Here is a 16,907-nt window from a genome sequence, read left to right as displayed (position 1 = left end):
GACAAATCCTGATTTCTGAATCACAGATCTATGCTGATCTGCACCTTGGTGTTGGAATATATATTTGTCCGGCAGCTTGGTGATAACTTTAACGTCTTTTGTGTCGTCTTAGTGTAAAATAAGACTCAAGGTTGTACTATTCAAGTAAATGTGTTTCCCTGAATTTACTTGAAAACCTTCCTGTAAGTCCATTCACTCCCTTTCTCCTTCTAACTGTTAATTCCACCTCCAGCAGGCACAAATATACCAGCCCTCTTCAAGGGAGATCTAAAGAGTAATGTAAGCACAACCCTGCTGGGAAAGAAGAGGCTTCTCATTGTAATTTGAAACTGGTAAAGCAAAAAGAACTTAACCCTTTTGCTACCAGAAAAGCCTTCATTTTCACAATTTTATAGCCACGCATCTAACAGAGCACAGTGATACACGGGGCATAGAAGTCCTGGGGGGGGGGGGGAGCCAGTTTGCAAGCAGCACACTGAAAATTTTGCCACCAGTTTTACATAGTACTCTTTTAGATCTTTCTTTGCATAGTACACATTTAATACACTTCTGTAGTAAATCTCAGGTTGTGGCTAAATTAACATATACCTCAGTTCTATATTTGAGGTTATTTCTAGCTTTTATGAGTTATTAAAATTTACTTTTTAAAAAATAGAAGGAAGAGTTGTAAATTGAGGTTAATTTGTTGTTTCTTAATGACAGCCAGATCTTTTTAGAATAAAATACAGTAGAGAAGTAATCACTAGTAAATATGTTCTAGCTCACAAAGCAGTAGTTATAGTAATTTAATAATGGTGATGAGACAGCCCAGCTTTAATGATCTTTATAGACAAAAATTTTAAACAGAAAAAATATATTTCTATTTCTCTCATTAAGTCAGTTACGGTTGAAAAACAAATACCCTAAGATACAGTGTCTGATTCTTAACTTTTAAGTCATTTCAGTTGAAATGTAAACAGACTTACAAAGACTTACAAATTAGATTTTTCCCATAAGTTATACTCAGTACTTTGGTTTGTTTTAACCCATGCAAATAAACACAAGTCAAATATTCTCTATGACTACATGCAGATCGAAATTTGCATTCATGGGAATAATGGGGAAAGTGCACACCTTTCTAAAATACCATACTTAATCCAAGGAAATGAGCAAAGTACGTGTTTATCCTTAATGTTTAATGCCTTTAAAATTTGGAAGTCTACAATGTTTTTGTGCAGCTATAATTTTCCTTACAAGCTCTCACTTAACCTTAGGGCTCACAGTACTTTCATTGTCTGGGATATTATTCTGATACCAGTGTAGATTTATCGAGCAAATTCTAGAACTATTATGAAATTTTAATGTTTTTCTTTTACTCTACCTAGAGGCGCCTGGTTTCTTGTTTAATTTCTTTTTAAATATTTCCTCTGAGTGTCTAAAGCAAAGCCATATTTTTCACAAGTCTTCAGTTTATTGGTGAAGGCAAGATACTGAAAGGGCTGGCCAAATTTTATTGTGTGCCTTATTTTTCTTATACAAACTCACTGCCCTAAAACTTGATAATGCTGTTTAAGATTTGCCCTCCTGAAGATTCTTTATTAGCAGCCATGTAGGCTACACAGTGGACTGACTGACATACACGGGACACTTCTATAAAAGAGATATCGCATGAATAGCAATAGTGCAGGTTGTTAGTAAGTGAAGGAATACCATTTCAATAAGAAATGGTTTAAACCACTAAAATTCTTGAAGTTGTTTATTTCATATCCAAACCAAACTTAGAACCTTTTGGTCATTGCTGTGGATTCAGATCAAGCACTTTGAGACAAAAACAAAAATCTTTTTCTCTGCGTTTACAAAACCAATCCCAACTAAAGCCTACTACAGTTTTTCTCTACATTTTTTAAATAAATTATCAAGGTTCTGAATATGCTTCATGTCTCTAGAGTACAGCATAAAGTTACAAGTAAAAATTGGCCACACTAGAGGAAGAAACGATGTTTATTATCTTCCACACGTGCTGACTTTTTTTTTTTCCTAAGATACAAGTGAAAAATAAGTCTAGGTGTCACGAGTCTCAAAAACTCATTTTCCCAAAGCATGATTTATAATATCAATCAGTGTCATTGTAATTTAACTGCTTAACCAGGCATATAGCTTACCTCTATGTTGGGAATAAGTTGCCAATATTTCTAGTCAGATTTTTTAGTATCCACCCTCCCCCACCTTCCCTTCCAACTCAGACTAGATTTGGCAAACATTCATTTTTCAAAAGGATCAACATGTGCAATGAGAGCAAGAAAATAAAGAAGAAAAAAACTTGCCAGGAATAAAGGGGAAATGCTAACCACCAAATGAAAAGTCAGATTCATTTTCAATTAATTGTATTTTACTACATAATTTGGATTCCCAGGTAGATTTGTATTTATATACATGAGAGCAATTTGAAAGATAAAGTATCTGCAACTGCAAAGTATAAACATTCCAAATTTCAGAGCATGTATTTAAAAGTTGTATAAGTTATTGAACATACTGAATAAATATACGCTGAGAGAGAAGTTGGGACCGGAGAAACACCCAGAGCATCTCAAGAATTGTTCCTAAAGATAATTACATTTCAAGAAGAGAAGCCTGCATAAAAACCTCCCTTTCATAATGTAATATTTGCCTGGGCTATATAATGGAAGTGACCTTCTGGGGAGGGAGGCGGTACAGAGACAATTAAATCCAGGTAAGAGGTACTTCTTCAACGGTCATTCTTTCGGTTCATTTTCTCTTTCCTTCATTAAAATTTGACACATTTAGTCCACGAATATGTAAACCAACTACATGCAATAGACAGCCTTTCAAAAGAAACTTGCTCAAAAGAAAATTGAAGCATTTGTAAATCTGTTTTGTCTGGAAGGGTCTTTGTATTTCACTTATGGTTTCTTTGTTGGTTTCTCCTTGAAACAAAAGTTCCTCCGTGAAAGACATGACTGCAGTGAAAGACAGATATCTAATATACATGGTATCTGCATTCCTAAATTATCTCTCAAGTTTGGAAAATAGTCCAAAATACTGTTAATGCGATCATAAAATTCTTAAGCAGAAGCTATCTTGGATCCTGTTGGAGGGAGTGAGGGGAAAGGGTGGGGAGGAGATCACTGAGGAGATTGGAAAGGCTGGAAGCAATGGGAGAATTCGGGGAAAACATCCCCTTCTAGAATCTTCTTGGGGAATACACACACACACATGTGCAGAACAGAGCAGCTTCTGTGATATTAAACTGCCTTCAGCTCACTCCTTTTGAGCCAAAAACATAGCACAGATAAAAGAGAGAATATGGCATGCATAGCAGTGGTGCAAAGGAAGGCTGAGTGGTGTTACACCACCCCCAGCTGCCTTAGGTTTGCTGCAGTAACCTGAAAGCGGTTACAATCATGGGCAACCTACACTTTTTTGTCTAAGGAATATCTTTTAAGGAAAACTTGGAAATTAAAAATAAAATACAGTCACCAAAAACTTTTAATGTTTGGTATTATTTTTAATGAATGGTGACATTAGTGAATATTTTGAAGTGAAAAGAGGATTTTTCAGTATGCTTTGTATTATTACACATTCCTAAGGTTGTTTTGTATCATTTCATGAGAGTAGGTTTTCTAATAGTTACTTAAGGGAGAACAAACCAACATTTAACCATTATGAATCAAACACCACTGATGAAACGCCTAAGGACTGTATGTGACAAACAGACTCCAACGGACTGACTTGAGAACAATTGGTCAGAGTATTAGGTTAGATGTTTTATCCATCAACCAAATGACAGAATATTTTAAATAGTTAGGCAGGTGACCGTTAAGCAGTTATGTAGTTAACCACAAAAGAATGTCTTCCTTGGTAGAGCAATTTATAATTTTAAAAGCTCATTCACAATAACCTACCATTTGGAATTATTTATTCATCTGATGAATATTTATTAAATGCCTACTATCTGACTACTATGTGCTGTATCTTCAGATGTTATCAAAAATTTCAAAAAAGGTTCTTGTCCCCACAGAGTTTATAATCATATATTATCATTTCAATTGATTTAATAGCATAAAATTACTTAAATATGGTTATTAACCAAGCTATTTCTACTTTTTTGAGAGAGATTACCCAGAATGAAAGTTACATAAAAGTAGGGGCTTAGTTTATTTTGTTCACCAATGTCAAAGAGTACATATTAGCCACGCAATTAATACTGGTTACACAACATATTTTTTAACAAAGATGAACAATATTCCAGAGTTTTGGCTTTTTTTTAAAGACAGTGCTCTCTGGAAACAGGAATAAGGATTCATTAGGCACATTAGCTGACCAATCACTGTATCTCTCAGTAGGTGGGCTCGCCTAATATACTAAAGGTTATTACTCCCATGAAGAAATTTGCTTATTACATGCCTTATCCCAGTTATAAATTAAAGTACAAACTTCTATGTCAATACTAGACAATCATAATGACTTAGAAGGAAAAGCATCATGCAGTGAATTACGTTAGTAATTGCAAAATACCTTGGTCCATCATTACAGGGAGAGCTGGCTAGGTGATGCCTAGTGAATTAATGTGGTCCTAGACCCAAAAGAGCAGCTTTTGTCCCTGTCAATTACTACCTCATTCTTTTGAATTGTTATGGCTTATTTGTTTTGTTTTGGGGTTTTTTGGTGCTGTTTTTATGGCCTATATTACAACGCAAGAGGCCCTGAAAGTGACCATTAACAATTAACACCACCCCTGCTAAGGCTCAAGTGGATATATACAGAGTTGAGATCCGCAGGAGACACTGGGATGAGGTGAGATCTGAAAATGCCTGGACATAGGAAAAGGTACTGGATAAGACAAACTGGAGAGTACCAAAGTAAAAGCTTCTAAATTCATACTTTCCATAGTTTAAACTTTTGCAGATGAAAAACTTTACCAACATACTGACCGATGCAAAATCTATACGACTGTTATTAAAGTTCAAGGAAGAGCATAAACTGCTAATTTACCCCAATAATTCCCATGAAAAGCAAATCAACCCTCAGTGGAAAATAAAATATATAAATGGCACTAGTCATGGTATGTCCAAATAAGACAATCTGAAGGAAATTTAAAAATTACCTAAAAGAAAATTACCTCGATAGCATATTTACTATTATCTGCAATGCTTTTAAATAAATGTCTCTATTTTTCCATAACATCTCCCCCCCCACCCAGGAAACAGAGGATATTTCATAGGATCCTTATCAAAAGGTTTAGGATAAATTTAGAGCCTAATAAATTAACCCCAACTATATCACAAAAATTGTCCATTAGCAACAGAAAAAAAAAATGTGTGCATCAGTCACCCAAAACCCATTAATATTCCATAACATGAGAGGATAAGAACTCTTTTTCCTAAGACATAACATGCTGAGGAAATATAACTAATAATGAGGATGACAGACAATCATTATCAATATTCAAGTTATAAACATATAAAATGCCTCTAATGAAAAGTTCTCAAATCAAGTTGTACATTACAATCACAAATGGGGAGCAGGTAGAATTTTAAGAAATACTAATGGCTGCGCCACACCAAAGACTAATTAAATCATAACTCTTGAGGACAGTCACAGACGCCAGTATTTTTTAGTACTGATTAATATATAACCAGAGTTAAGAACCGCTAACAAATGGTCTTAGAAACATCTAAACCATTACACACATGAGTATGTTTCAGTGTCATAATAGTGTTCCCAAATTAGAACAAGACCTTTGATTTCTCCTTCGTTGCTGCTAGGCTTTCATGGTAATAAACTCCTTAAACAAATACACAATGCTTGCATCCACGAAACCATGTGCATCCATTATACACCGAAATACAGCTTATTCAGCACTTACCACAGCAATAATAAAACACCATCCCTGCTCTGGCCAATTTAGTGATCAGTTGTTTCTAGAACAATTTCCTTAGATATTTGTGTTTGAACAATGTGCTTAAAATTCAATTTCTAATACAGAAAATGCTATTGTATTACGGCACGAATAAGAATATATTCTTCCAAGTGGCATCTGGGATCACATAGTCCTCTTTGCTCTTCTATGCATACAGCTCTTTCTTGGGCTATAATATAATGTGAACAACAACATAACTCTTTAAATTCAACTAAAATAGTCACCTGAGCTCACCTAACAGGTGGCTTTCCTGCCTACACTGAATATGTTCAGTTCTGAAATTTTCCTACCTCCTTGGTTTTTAGAGGCGTACGTGTGTTTGTGCGCATGCGCATGCGTGCTTGGGTGCACATGCCTCAGATGTGCGTGTGTATCTCTGAAGTTCCCTCTTGCACTGGATCGCCTTTCCATTTTGTTCCCCAGTTACTCTCTATATTTAAATGCTATTGATTTTCACTTCTTAAACCTTGCATTCTCTTGATATCTTTGTTTCTCCATTTTACAATAAACTCTTTATCTGTGTCTCCATTTTTAAAAGCCTATCCTCCTAATTCTCTTATCTAGAACTCTCTTCAAGTGTGTAACTGTTTTCTTTATCTCTCACCTCTCATCACCTCTCTCTTCCTTCAGGGTAAGCCTACCACCCCCTTAGTAATCTCCAGTTCTTTCTTCCTCCTCCTGGAACAGTTGCATTTTCCATCACTGCATGTTTATTAACAAGGCAATGATAGCATCAAATTGTAGTATAATAATACTTTTTCCATCTGATAAATGCATTTTATGCTTAAACTGCTTCTGTGGAAATGGATGCAAATATTGCAGCTTATCAACTCAACACTAGATTGGTGTTTTCAGATGCAGATATAAATCCTTTTGAAACATTCACAACTTTTTAATACTCATGGCCAAAAAATAACAGTAACTCTGAATTTTAATGAGATGTGCAAACTTATATTGAAAGCACAAAAAAATAACCTAACCTGTAACTGAAATTATATCCAGATGCTAGTCCACACCTAGCATACTGGATAATTACCTTGAGTCCAAAGTATGACCATTTTACTCTCAACATTTTTATATTCTGAAAATGAGACACAGTTCTCTAAATAGGAGGCTCTAATCCAATATGCAGTACCACTCGATACTGTCTTCTAAAATGTCTTTTAAGACTTCCAGAAGTTTCTCTAGAAATGATGCTTATCAATTGTATGTTATCTTCCAACCATTTTTAAGTAAATAAAGTTAAACCAAATCATCTACAATTTCTAATGTAATCCAGGAATTCCTCATATGTAGGTAAGCTACTCATTTACATATATTTTCAAACATGCTTCTTAAATCACTGAGAAAGACTCATTGGACAAAGACCAATCTGATAATGTCCCATACACAGAATGGTACAAATGTCAACATTCACAACTGGTCAAGTTTTCAAGTGCTCTCTACGTGGTAAAACTTACATGGAAGTTGGAAGCAGCTCGGTATTCTGAGCTTTTTCTGTTCTAAATCTGCAGATGTTAATGGGTGCTTGATTCTACAACTATAAGCCCAAAAATATGCTGGTATGCTTCCTCTACCAAATGTAATTATTGAATCATCTATATATACTGAATCAGAATCACTTAGAAGGATAAAATCAGTAAAATCACAGGGCATCAGCTTATAACTCATTGCCCTATAATATGTATACTATTTTCTTTGCAAGTACCCCTATGTCATTTAGATGCTTGAATCTTCTAGTAGGTACTCACTACACCTTATCACATAACATGTACTCAAAGAACGTCAACCAGGAGACTAGATTTATATCTTGGTTTTGCCACTTACTGTCTGAATAACCTTGGAAAAGTCACTTTGGAATCATACATCTAGAGAGTAACAGGAAGGAGTCACTTTTCTGAATCTAAGTTTCTTCCTCTGTGAAATGGGGCAAAAAATACCTCACATGGGGTTGTTGGACCCATTAAAACGAGAGACTATATGAGAAACTGCTTCATAAAAATCAGTGTGTTTCAAAACTTATTATCATAAGCACATGGCATAGTAGAATTTAGATTCCTGTAAGCTTATCCATTGGTTGGTCCACATTGATAAACTAAGACTCGGTGTCTGTATTCTTGTTTAGTCCCTTAAAAATTATCATGAAAAGATTATACCCCAAAAGATGGTTGTTATGTCTCCAGATAGACAAAGTTAGACAAAGCCAGGGATTTTATGCTGTTATCTTTATGCATAATCTACTAACATCTTGAAGAATATAAGCATGTCTCTCCCTACTGGTATTTCTTCCTTATTTTGTCAGTCCATCTCAAATCTATGGTATCCTACTGCAGTGGCAGAAAAATAAGTTTGATTAACTAACTGTTCCTCCACTGTACAAGGGAGAGCGTTTTATTTTCATTTATTTTTTTTTTTTAAGGAAGAACATTTTAAATGCACATCTACGCTGAGGTTTTCCATTAGCATTAAGCAGGTAGTCCACATCTGCACTCGTTTGAGTGAAAAGAGAGGAAGAGTTAGCTTGCTCAGCTTTGACTCAAGTAAGCAACATATGACCAAAGCCTAGGAAAAAGGATGGTCCAAAGCATATAATCATGCCTATAAAAATGTGTTCCACAATGGAGACATTTACTCTTCACAATGTAAAGCATTAGATTTTGCATCAGAGTGGTTTCAAGCAGTAATTCTGGTTCTGCCTACTTTGTTACACATGAGAAAGGACACCTCTCCTCAGTTTCTTCATCTTAAAAAAGTGGGATAAGGCGCCTGGGTGGTTCAGTCATTAAGCGGCTGCCTTTGACTCAGGTCATGATCCTGGGGTCCTGGGATCGAGCCCTGTGTTGGGCTCCCTGCTCAGCGGAGAACCTGCTTCTCCCTCTCCCTCTGTTGATTCCTCTGCTTGTGTTCTCTCGCTCTCTCGCTCTCTCAAATAAATAAATAAAATCTTTTTTTAAAAATGGCATACTGGGGCAGCTGGGGACCTCAGGTGGTTAGGCATCTGACTTTTGATTTCAGCTCAGGTCACGATCTCAGTGTCATGAGATCGAGCCCCACGTTAGGCTTGGTGCTAGACATGGAGGCTGCTTAAGATTCTCTCTTACCGGGGAGGGGGTTGGGGAGATGGGTTAGCCTGGTGATGGGTATTAAAGAGGGCATGTTCTGCGTGGAGCACTGGGTGTTATGCACAAACAATGAATCATGGAACACTACATCAAAAACTAATCATGTAATGTATGGTGATTAAAATAACAATAAAAAAATTAAAAAAAAAGATTCTCTCTTACCCTCTCCCTCTGCCGATGCCCCCTAAAAAAAAAAAAAAACAAACAACAAGAAAAAAAAACACTGGGATAATAATAATATGTATTCTAGAATATTCTTATGATTCTTAAATGACACAGTATATGAATATTCTTCCATAAGTGCAAAGCGATTGTTATGATAGCATTTGGCAGATTTATTATTCAGAACACTGTCCTTGAGAGGAATACTGAACAATTTTTATACCTTTACAGAGAGACTGTCCAAAGGATTAAGCTTGCTACTACACATTTAGAATAAATAAAGATATTTTAATGGCAGTGGTGGTAGCATACAGTATTTTCCAAACAAATTTTACCATGGAGTCACTTATTTAAGGAGATGATTGCTATTTTGTAAAACACATCCTAGGACTGATCTTCAACTAGCACGTTTGGGGGAAAGAATTGATATGTTATCATTGGAGAGGCAAGAGAAAACAGTGACTAAGAGCCTATGCTCAGGAACCAGACTGAATGTAAATGCTGGCTTCACTATTCGGTAGCTATGTAATGATGCTCTACCTTGGTTTTCCAATCTTTAAAATGGGGACAATAACAGTTCCTTCCACACAGGATTTTATGAGGTTAAATGAGTTAATAAATGTAAAGACTTAACATCGGGCCTGGCCCATAACAAATGTCAGGTACCACTAGATTTCACCATTTAGCGACCAATTCCTAGCGGACAGGACTTTTCTTTTTATGTGTCCTTATGTCCCCCTGCTGAGTACAGTGTTTGACAGATAGATGCCCAAGAGAGGGAATGCTCATTCATTTAAAACATATTTACTAAGCATTTACCGGTAGCTAAACAACACCCACTTTTAAAGAAACAATTGTAAGTATTCACATAGCTTATTACTTTACCAGTAAAGTATTAAAATCTAAGAAATGTAGCCATGATTGTGATTGGTCCATACAAACTGTTATTATTTTGATAACACAACTCAACAAAACGCATCCTGCAATTTAAATCACAAAAGGTCAAAATGCTGATCTCCCAGAGGACGTTTTCTTATGCCAATGTGACCTGTAACAACACTAGCCAAGGGCACCAGATGAACCATAATACATAAGATAAGTTTTACTTTTTCACATTATTACAGATGCCTTGAGAATACCATGTGGAAATAAACAACCGTAATATAAGCCTAAAATCTAACGATCAGTTCGTGACTTTCTCTTCTTCTCATTGCCCCAGCTGGAGACAGTTTTATTGTCATTTTCATTCTTTCCATTGGACGGTAAGGGACTACAAAAGATGAAATTAAAACTCGTCAAACCTGGAGCGCCTGGGTGGCTCAGATGGTTAAGTGTCTGCCTTCGGCTCAAGTAGTGATCCCAGGGTCAAGCCCCACATCGGGCTCCCTGCTGAGCAGGGAGCCTGCTTCTTCCTCTCCCTCTGCCTGCCACTCCCCCTGCTTGTGCTCTCTCTCTAATAAAAAAAATTAAAAATCTTAAAAAGAAAAAAAAAACTCGTCAAACTGTTCTATCCTAGACTTTTTTCCCAGGTTAGGTGGTAAAGGAGGTTTGAAGGAATGAATAAACCCCTTTAAAAAGTCCCTGCCACTAACACAGATAACTGAAAAATCAATTTTTATTCATTTTGATAAAATCAGTCATAAAAACAAATTTTGGTTCACCAGCTAAAAAGAGGATCATTCAAACACAAAAAGGCTTTCTGTAAAAGTTGTTTTAAAATTAAAAGTGCCATGAATGGTTCACTAATTTGTATTTAGTTTTATTCGCCAAATATGGTCAATTCTGACTTTTATATATAGTAGGCCGATGGAGATAAAATCTCCAAGTCCAAAAATGTAACCATAATAAATGGAAGACTTTACTTTTTCCCACATTTATGAGAATAAAAATGAAACTCTTTTGGTGTTCAGACCAAACTCAAAACAAAATCCCTCAACTTCTGTTCTAGAATTCTGATGCCAGTTTTTAGCTAATGAAGTAACAATCCCCAGCACTGTTGCAAAGCTAAAAAAAAAAAACAAAAAAAAAAAAAATGGGGTTTTATACAAACACTGACAGGCCCTGACCATCAGTGGCACTAGAAGGCGCCACCATAATTGCAGTCTCCTCAAGACATAACTTCTTTCAGGCTAAGCAGGCGAGCCAATATTTTGTATTTTAATTAAGAAACCTGGACTTTGTTTATAATAATTGACTGTTAGGTCAGTTCTTGCCAGGATATACTTGTAAAAGAGAATTTTTGCCTCAAGTAAGCTTTCATTTAAGATTTTGGAACAGATTTAAAATTGGGGATTGAAATCTTTTTTAGTCATTGATTTTAGCTTTCATTGTAATACTACCAGTTTAAGGATATATTTGTATCGATTTCCAGCCTACTCATCAATGGCCATAAATATTTATTTGCTCCCTGAAGAAAACTTTTAGTCGTACTGATGAAAATATATTATCTGCTAGGAACACAAAATCCACATTGTTTCCTCATTTACTAGTGAGACCTGAAAATAATTCAATGCTTGCATAGTGTTATGAAACATATCAATCAGTAGTCAAGACAGAGTAGAACACTAAAGAGATAATCTAACAATAGATAAAATATCTTAGATGTGAGACACGCATATACTAATTTTGAAAATGTCTCTTTTGGGGCTGTTCAAATTAAAGTGTTCTATACAATTAATCCTTTCAAGCTCCTATTGTCAAAAATATTTGTCTTCTCAACCATAATTATGTTTTGGCACATGTGATAATAGCAATATTACTTAATATTGTTTTAAAAGCAAATTAGAGGCAGAATACATGTCTAAATTATACCTCTAGCAAATGAGGTTCCAAAGAAAACCAAATGGAACACTGCCACCTTTTGGTTACTTAAATTGTAAACTTGCAGACGTTTACTGTAGGGTTTTTCAATGAAAATATTTAGACATACTTGCAGCTTTTAGAAATAGTAATCCTACCTCTGTTGATATGAAAATATCCATCTTTAAATTTTTGTTTCTCAATTGTAGTTCTTTAAGTATTTCAGTTTTCATTTTGTAAGTCTGTCCCCAAACTCTTGAACTTTAGTACCTGGAAACAATTCTTCCTGTTTATTTTGTAAAGAAGGGCGGGTAATGACCTCATAATGAAAAACACAAAGGGACTTTTATATCCTAGGGCTCTGTTGTGAACATTTCTATTACTTCTCTTTATACCAAACCACAGCACTACCTTACAGAACAGGATTTTGCAATGACACACTCTAATTCCCCAAAGCACTAATTGCATTTCTTTCAGCTAGAAGGATTTATGCCTTCTCACCCCAGAAGTGTTTTATGTATAGTTTTAAATTATAGAGTAAAAAAAAAATGATACAGTAGGTGCCTAGACACATACAGGGAGTAATTGGTGGGTGAGAAGAAATGAAGGGCTATATATAAACATAGATTTCATTTAGGGCAAGATCTGAGGTTATGATGTCTAAGTATGCAGACAAAACAAAATAAGGAAAATTAAAAGTGGGAGAATAGACAGCCCCTTAATAAATAAGATAAAGGAACTAGTTGAACAGCAAATTATACAATTTTTTTTTCAGTCTAGTTCCCACAACCTGGTTGATTCTACTGATAAACAGCCCCTCAGGCTATAAAAGTAGAATAACAGTAAATAACATAGAATCAAGATAATAAGAAAAAATATATATATATATAATTTAAATAAAAGATGTAGAAAATCTTAGGTGCTAGCAACAAAGAAGAAATGTAAAATCAGAGATTTGAAAGTGACACAGTAGATGTTCAAGGGGTTATCAGGCTCAGGTAAAGCCTCATTTCTCAGGACTGAAGATTAAATATCCATTTGGGATATGAACATGACCTTAGGACTTTGTGAGGTTATATGTAGAACCTGAGATCCCTATAAAAAGCTAAAAGACTCAAAGAGTGACTCCTGAATGGGAGAGGGGAGCAATAGCATCACTACACTTGGGGAAGTCTGGGGAAATAACAAGGATATTTAATTTAGCCTGAGGATCTAAGGGGAAAAAATCAAATTCTTTTTTAAAGATGAAAACCAAAGACTTCATGGTAGTCTTTCAGGATGGTAGTAGAATCCTCAAGTCTACAAATTAAAAACTAGTCCTAAACCAATTGAACAAACATGAGTACATGCTTTGAGTACATAGCATCCCTTCAACAACCTACGGTTCACAGAACTCCAATAGGTGGTAAAATGCTTATTGAAGAGAAGTTCAAAATCAAAAACTACAAACCATATAAATAAAGGCTTTAACATAAGCAGGAGTCATCAAATAAAACAAGTAGTATAACACATCCCAAAACTGGAGGCAATGAAATCATCTGAAGAAGACTATTTTAAAAACCATGCTTAAAATAGTTAAAGACACAACAGAAGAACTAGAAACCATAATTAAAACACACACACACACACACACACACACACACATATATATACACACACACGCACACACACATATACACACACGCACACGCACACACGCACACATACATATATACACACACACTCACACACACACACATACACACACACACACACACATAAACACACCAGGACATTGGGTGAAAAAAAAGAAGATTTGAAAAATAAATTAATAGAAATAAAAAATATAATCACCAAAATTAAAAAAAAGTCAATGATTTAAACAACCACTGGACACAGCTGAAAGAAAAATTAAACTAGAAGATCTAGGAAGCTTACCAATATATATATATATTACAAAAAAATAAAGAGGAAGATATAGGAAAATGAAGCATTGAGTATCTCTGCAAAACATTATGGCAGCTTTCTCTTCAACAAACGTAGGTGTTTGTCTCAGTGTAATATTTATAAACCGATTTCAAGACACACTATCCTAGTATCCACCACTACTGTACTTTCAAATATTGCTTGAAATAATCATAGAAAAACTTTTATGTGCAAGTTGACAAATAGTAAGTGTGGCTTTCAAACTACTGAAGTTAAGTTTCACACATTCTACGATGGAGAAATTTGAATTGCTCATGAAAATTCTAGCTTCTGCTAGAATTTAGGTCCTCACGAGTGTGATAGGCAAACCTCAGAAATAGCTTCCTGGTATTCATGCCCTTGAATAATCACCACCTTCAGTGTGGGTTGAACTTACGGACTTGCTTCTAAGGAGTAAAATACAGAAGGAATGGGATCTTTCTTCCAATATTAGGTTAAAAAAGGATTGTAGCTTCCATCTGGTCTGCTCTCTCCTTCTCACTCTCTGGCTCTCTCTTGTGAAACACCAGCCATGCTGTTGTGAGGACATTCAGACAGCCTATGAGGCGAGAAATTGAGGCCTACTAGCAACCACATGAGTGAACCTAAACGTAGATCTTCTGAGGCCTATCCACAGCTACATGAACGATCGTGGAAGCAAACCTCTCCCCTCTATCCATCCCCATCAAACCACCGGACGATATCACAGGTACCACCAACAGGTACTGCCAACAGCTGCAGCCTCATGATAGATCTTGAGCCATGGGAATAACATTCTTGACCCACAGAAAGTGTAAAATAATAAATGTTTGTTGTCTTAAGCTTCTAAAGTTGGGGGTTATTATGTAGCAATAGATAGTTTCTTTTTTTTTAATTTTTTGAGTATAGTTAATGCATTAATTTTACATAGTAGTTAATACATTTGTTCACATACATTAATTAATACATTAGTTACATACAATGCTATTAGTTTCAAATGTACAACATAGTAATTCAACTTCTTTATATGTTATGTTATGTTCACCACAAGCGTAGCTACCATCTGTCACCATATTACAATACCATTGACTATATTCCCTATGCTGTGCCTTTTATTCTTGTGACTTATTCATTCTATAACTCAAATCCTATACCTCTCACTTCCCCATTTTGCCCATCCCCCATCTCTCTGGCCACCGTTAGTTTGTTCTACTTATAGATCTGATTCTGCTTGTTATTTCATTTTTTTTTGATTCCACATATGAGTGAAATCATAGGATATTTGTCTTTCTTAGTTGACTTATTTCACCTAGCATAATACACTCTAAGTCCATCCATGTTGTCATAAATGGTATGATCTCATCCTTTTCTATGGCTACATAATATTCCAGTGTGTGTGTGTGTGTGTGTGTGTGTGTGTGTGTGTGTGTGTGTGTACACATACACACACACACACAAACATCACATCTTCCTTAACCATTCATCTATCAATAGACATGGGCTGCTTCTCTATCTTGGCTATTATAAATAATGCTACAATAACATAGGAATTAATGAATTAATGTTTAAATTAATGTTTTCATTTTCTTGGGGTAAATATCCAGTAGAATTATCAAATCATATAGTAATTCTATTTTTAATGTTTTGAGGAACCTCCATACTGTTTTCCACAGCGGCTATACCAGTTTGCATTCCCACCAACAGTGCACAAGTGTTCTTTTTTCACAGCCTCGCCAATACTTGCAATTTTTGCATTTTTTATTTTAGCCATTTTGATAGGTGTGAGGAGGTATCTCACTGTGGTTTTAATTTTCATTTCTCTGATGATAAGTGATGAGCATCTTTTCATGCATCTATTGGCCATCTCTATCTTCTTTGGAAAAATGCCTATTTAGGTTCTCTGCCCATTTTTTAATCAGATTGTTTATTTGGGGTTGAGCTGTATAAGTAATTTCTATACTCTAAGTATTAACCACTTATTGGAGTCATCATTTGCAAATATCTTCTCCCATTCAATAGGTTGCCTTTTTGTTTTGTTGATGGTTTCTTTTGCTGCATAAAAGTTTCTTATTTTGATACATTCCCAATAGTTTATTTTTGCTTTTGTTTTCCTTGCTTCCTGCTTGTGCTCTCTTCTAGGATTTTTATTGTTTCAGGTCTCACATTTAGATCTTTAATTTTGAGTTTATTTTTGCGTGTGGTAGTGATCCAAGAAGTGATCCAATTTCACTCTTTATCACGTAGCTATCCAGTTTTCACAAAATCATTTATTGAAGAGATTGCCATTGCCCCATTGTATATTCGTGCTTCCTTTGTCATAAATTGGCCATATAAGCATAGGTTTGTTTCTGGGCTCTCTATTCTGTTCCATTGATGTATGTGCCTATTTTCATACCAGTTAATCATACTATTTTGATTACCATGGCTTTGTAGTATATCTTGAAATCTGAAATTGCAATACCTCCAGCTTTGTTTTTTGGTTTTTTTTTTTTTTTTTTTTCCTCAAGGTTGCTTTGGCCATTCAGGGTCTTTTGTGGTTCCATACACATTTTTGTTTTATTTGTTCTAGTTCTGTGAAAAATGTTCTTGGTATTTTGATACAGATTGCATTCAAATTGATTCTTACATGAGTAATATTTCCTTTAATTTAGGAAAATTATTGGTATCAGTATCTCAACATTTATATTGGAATGTTAAATAATATCACTCGATATCCAGTTTCTAAAGAATATGGATCTGCCGTCAATCAACTCCAGAGATATTTACAATTTTTTTAATTGAAGCATTTTATTCACACGTATGTATTACATCCCTAGAGAAAGAATGCCAGGATTTTCCCTCCTGTGTGTTTTCATTTTGCTTCTTCATGGTCCATGATGCCAGTGAGGTTGTCAGTACCATAAAACTAAATTGGCAGGACAGGAGCAGATTATTCTGCCATTTTTCTAAATCTTTTTGAGTTGTGCATCAAATCTGGGGCT

This window comes from Eumetopias jubatus, unplaced genomic scaffold (assembly GCF_037043125.1).
Source record: "Eumetopias jubatus isolate StellerSeaLion01/CBP00866 unplaced genomic scaffold, mEumJub1_p1.0 scaffold_6, whole genome shotgun sequence".
NCBI classification, from domain to species: Eukaryota; Metazoa; Chordata; class Mammalia; order Carnivora; family Otariidae; genus Eumetopias; species Eumetopias jubatus.
The sequence above is the reverse complement of the archived record's forward strand: the minus strand, read 5'-3'. Positions refer to the sequence as shown.